We start from the raw sequence: 6,000 nt of genomic DNA, 5'->3' as shown, positions 1-6,000 counted from the left end.
CATTTTGTCAGAGTGCCCCTCTTCTGCCATCTGTCACACAGCATTAAAAGGTAACAGAACATTAGCGGGAAGGTTCAGCCTCTACCACTGGTTGCTCTACCGCCAACATCTTCTTCCGATGTCTTGGGCCAACAGAATAATATAAGAGGCATGTGTGTGTGTGTGCATGTGCACTAATATACATACATACATACATATATATATATATAAATTACATTTTTTCTTTAAGTCATATGTAAGTGTGTACATAAGCATCTATGCATACACACAAACAGGCTTTCCAGGGTATCTTCCAGAAAAGCACTCAGGTTCGAGCTAAGATTATCAGGAGGTATGTAATCAAATGTTGCCTAAACAGTTTGTTCTACCCATTATATATTCACAGATATAAGCAGATAAGAAATTGGACAATATTCCTTTGCCTTTTGATTTTAGTGCATTCTGCACCTGACAGAATAAAAAAAACCCCAAACTTTAGAACAAAGTAATTTTTGCCTGTGAAGACGCTGGTACAGTATAATGATGTCCCAACTCAGTCTTCTGTTTGATACTGACTAGATTAAGCTCTGTAGTTCTCTCCTTATAAAGCAATTCCATGACACCAAATCATTTCTGTGGGTCTATTTCAGACTACTGATATTTTTCAAACACAAAAAGAAACTGGGTTCCTGAACAGAAACGCTTCCCTGCTCTATCTCCCTGCACTACCCATTTAAAAGTGTAAAGGTCATCAAGAAAGGCCAAACCATTTCAACTGAAAACCAGTGTTCATTCAAAGAGTTTCAAAATCTTCTTTCTTTGAATAGAAAATACTTCCTTTGTCTTTCTTAATGTGGAAAAAAACCTCTCAGAATACGTCCCTCCTATGAGATTCAAATTGCTGTAAATGAGCATCTTATAACACAGTACATATTTAATTTACTATTCCATCACGTATTGATTCATCCACAAATTTTGCTGGAAAATTTTCCGGATCATTGATGAAAATGTTGAATAGCGCCAGGCACAGTACCAATCTTTGCAGAACCTCTCTAAAATCACCGGTTTAACAATTATTTCATCTGACAACTACTTCTTGAGACCTAGCAGTTAACTCATTTTCAGTCTATAGCATATGTATATATTACAGCATAATCTTGCAAATCAGGATGTCATATGAATCCTAAGTCAGATGTCATAAGAACTCAAGTATATCACAGTAATATGATTATTTTATCTGCCAAACTGTTAATCACATTTGTTAATAACAGTCAAGACTTATTTCCCATAAAACTATGTTGACATGTATTAGTACCTTTCCTATAATTTTTCATTATTTCCAGAAAAAAAGTTTCCAGTGATTTTCCCAAGGAATTAAATAAGATTTCTCTAAATTCTTGTAATTCCCATTTTTGAATATGAAAAATATTGTGGTAATCGCCACTAATTTAATAAAGAAAACAACATTCTTCATTATAAAGGGTTTGGTTTTTTTTTTTTTTTTTCTGTATAGGTTAGTATGCATTATTCACCAAAGAAGCAATGAGAATCAATAGAACTGGACAGGGCATTTCACTAAAAACATGGAGGATGTTGGTTAGGAAAAAGACACTGAAAGCTGAGATGGTGAAAAACACAGAATCAAGAAATGAGGATAAGCTTTAATGACGTGCTACAGTCAGTTTCTCTTTTCATTTGTTAAGACAGCAATCCAAATAATCACCCTGGAAACTGTAAAAAGTTTTCCACAAATCCCAATAACATCTTTTCCATATTGCACATTTTTGATTCTTTTGACTGTTTCCTTCAGAGAAGATGGAACTGAAGTACCATCAATTTTCTTGCCCAGAAATCTATGAATGTTATGGACACAAATGTATTTCTTACCTCAATTCTGTGTGCAACATCTAAGCTTTTTATTTCCAGAGAAGTCCTGTTCAAGTTGTTTTCTCAGTCTTGTGATACTTTGAAACGAGAAGCAAAAATCATGCAGTACAGAATGCTTGAAATGGATGTTGTACTGAAATGTTGTACTTAAGAAGAAAGGTTGAAGAAATTAGAGTGGATTTCTTTGGACTAGGTAAATTAGGCAGAAGTACACAAATTAGTGAAAGGTTAATACAGGAAAGGTTATGACAAGAGAATGGTGATTGTTCTACATATCCATTGGGAATAGAACATGGATACGTCAGCATTAGAGAAATACGATTAAATGGGATCTTAGAAAGAAGCTTTAGTTCTCTACCAACAATTATAGCGCTAGTGCCTACTATCTCTACAATGCCCCAAACTCCCTTCACTGGAGGTAATCAAGAACATGTTCATAGACACTCTTTTGGCTTACACTGCAGAACTACAAGTTCTCTAGAAGTTCCTTCCAGCCATATACGTTTCCATTTCCTCAATATTTATGTGTGCATTTCGGAATTAATGTCTTGCAGTATTAGCCTTCTTTACAGAAGTGATTCTGCAAAGTAATTTGCAGCAAAAGTTAGAATATGGTATTACTTAGAAACACAATATAATTTTGTCCGTTCACAATAATGTGTGAGATACAACTTCAGTATTACACAATCTGTTTTCAGTAACACATACATATACTATAAAAATGCTACAGTTCTAGTTTCAGATGCTATAAAAATTAATGTGAGCTTTAAAAGGATGTGAAACATGTAAAAATATCAATTTAACACCCAAAACGCATTTTCACCACAGGTCTTTATAACAAGACTTGCATACGCAATACACGGAATGATTTAAAAATCGTTTTGATACATTATGAATCCCCTGTAAAAAAATAAATAAGTGAAGACATTCTCAATTTTGGTAAATATTTATAGAGCCAAACAATATGAAGTCTATGTAACAATCAAATTTCTAGTGAAAATGTGTGCAAGTAGGTTTATTTTGAAAGGAAAATTCCTACTCCCAGTGTCATACCCAATTAAATTCTCCAGGTAATGACCCCATTTGCATAGAAAGCTGAACCCACAAGTGGGAATTTTAATGGGCACACCACCTGAGTACATTAATTGAGAGTGACACTACTTGAACTAGTTTTGTGCTTACCCCACTGAAAATTCTACTCATATTATTTTTAATGTCAAGCTACAAGTCAAATTTCAAGATGATGGATTTGTTCTTTTTTAAGCATTGAATTTGAATAAAAGAAAGCTTTAATTCTGTTATGCATTGCACAGCCTTAACTAATCTGTAGTTCTGATTCTCACCATTGCTTCATTTTTTTTTCAGTGATTGGAATTTAATTTTATTCATTAATTTATGAATAATTAGATAGAAAATAATGCCTTCAGCAGCTAAATTGCATTTGGATTGCTGTTTAATGTACTTTCACCAGAATATGTGTTACAGTTAAGCTGGTGCTAATAGTTTACTAAAATGTAACTGTGTAAATAAGTTTAATTATTCTGTCAGAAGAAACAAGTCAGAATCTAACATTTCAGTCATGGATACCTTAATTTTTTTTATACTTAACCTTATGAAAGCATGGTAGCTGCAAAGCAGATTACTGACACACAGACAGCAGTTGTCAACAGTAGCGAAATACTTGTGCAGTGTTTCGCTCTATCCTTCACACACTACTCATAATGACCTTGGAGTTATCACGGATTCTAAACCATCGCTGTTACTCTACATTAAATATGTCATCAAGGTGTCTCCTCATCAGAGAAGAAACAGACAAGTGGAGCTAGATTTCCTAGGGAGGAAAGCAAACCCATGGTGCTTAGTACATTTCTTTTTCCAAGCATGTTCTTATTAGTCTTCAGTAACTGGAAGTAGCACAGAATCTAAAATCTTGTATGACACTGCAAAATCTATTAATTTTAAAATAATGTATTGGTCTTACTCTTGTGAGAACTATTTTGAAGACTGCTGGTTTGCACGACTGCAGAGTACATCTCAGCTAACAGCACTTTCAGTTCCTTATTTCATTGATCAAGGCAGAATTCAAGTTTGTTTGAGGTTTTTATATTCAAATGTAAAACAAATGAACTACAGTAAATTAGATATATTCTAAATTTCCAAACACACCAGTTTCACAAGTCTTTGATTAGGAGCTGCATATAGCAGTGAACACAGAGAAAAGAAAGAAGTAACTTACAATGTATTATTTTCCTGCCATCACATAAAAGTCCTTTGTCTGCTCTTCTTTGAATAACAAAGATACTTAAAAAAATAAGTAAATACACAACAGCAAAAATCACAGTGTGATTAATTTAAAGAAACGGTTACTGTGAAAAAAAAGATGGTTATGTGAGAGGCATACAAACTGGAGTACAGCATATTCACTGTGTGGTCACTCTTGCAACAACCTGGAGATGAGAGAAATTGCAGAAGCCTATGCCACTGATTGAAGAGGAATTGTATAGTGCTTGGGCACCAATTACATACCACTGAGATGATATAAAGAGCTCCAATTACAATGGAGTATTTTGTCAGTTAAAACAGCATATGCATATCAATGAAAATTAGTTAAGGTACTATTAAAGGTATAAAAAGGTACTATACAATCTTTCACCTAACATCACATCTTTATGAGTACTGAATAGTAATGTGTAACAGTTGCTATAATACATATACACAAAAGAGGCAACCTGGATTGTATCTAGTGTTTTATTAAATTATTTTCAAGAGAGATGAGCTGATATGCTAAAACCTATATAGAGCTTAAGACTACCTAATCAAACTCAACACCTGCTATTTTGCAGAATGGAAATTAATAGAAAATTCTCATATTCCATCTACAGTAGAAACAGGCCATCACATCAGAGGTTTGTGAAGGAGAGGAAGGCCATTCTTTCATGTCACTAGCATCAAATCATCAGTAAATAGCTTAAGTGTGTGCTTATGAGAAGGCTGAATTTTGTAGAAGCAATCAACTCCACATTTGAGTTTACTGAGTACAGCAAAGAAGTTAATCGTGGAACTGGGTGCAGGGTATTATTTTTATTTATCTTTTTTCAATATACTGATACTAAAGATTGAGGTAAAGTTGAATTGCTCTATTTGTAATGAAAACAACTGACAGAAGGTTTAGAAGATTAAAAACAATACTGTAAGATTAATGCCTAAAGCTTTTGTTGTCACTATCAACATTAAGTCCTTCAACATGTGGTGTACACGTATACACACAGAACAAGAGAGAGAAGATAACAGACATATTTCTCAAATCTTTGATTTAATTCTGGGTCTAAGATTAAGACTTCAGATACCTAAGTTTCTTGCACAAGGTTACTAGGCTGCTGATAAAAGCTTTTCTGCAGAAATACAGCAATATAAATGGTAATGTTTTCAAAGAATATACATCATTTATTCCAACCACTAAGATAAAAAAAAAAAAAAACCACAACCATAGATAAAATCTTTTCATCCAGAGACTACACCAAAGGATTCACCATACTCAACATGAAGTTCTCAGCATGAGTATAGTAGCTGAAATAGAATCATTCAATCCAAAAGGTCCCTTATGCTGCTGATCACAATCCTTTTTCATAAAGCCTTTTTATTTTTTGTGGGAGGAGCTGGGGGGAATGTTATGTTATATAGATACTGCTTAGAACACTGCAGCGTCTCAAGTGCAGCAACTTGTCCAATTATTTACTATGAGAAGTTTCCAGCATCATCTCACTACCAAGAACTTATGGTACACAGAATGTCTGTCTCATGCTACTTGTGAAAACATCTCCCAGAGGTGTATTTTTATTTTAGACATTCTGAAAACCCACATGCACACTGACACAGTAGAACATTCAATAACTTTAAAACAGATGTATGAAAATTAGTGCAAATTAGTACTGTTTCTGCAGTTTTAAAGTAGCATAAACCTGTTCTCATCTGCTTAAGCCACATGAAGAAATACCTGCTTACATCACACATGAAATGGTCTACTCTGAGTTTAAACAAACTGATTTTAAAATTTAAATTTTTAAGATTTAAATTTTCAATTTAAAGTAGTGGTATTGCATACAAACCTTTAGTTTCATAGCCCACAGAGGCTAT

This window comes from Tetrao urogallus (assembly GCF_951394365.1).
Source record: "Tetrao urogallus genome assembly, chromosome: 1".
Lineage (NCBI taxonomy): Eukaryota > Metazoa > Chordata > Aves > Galliformes > Phasianidae > Tetrao > Tetrao urogallus.
The sequence above is the reverse complement of the archived record's forward strand: the minus strand, read 5'-3'. Positions refer to the sequence as shown.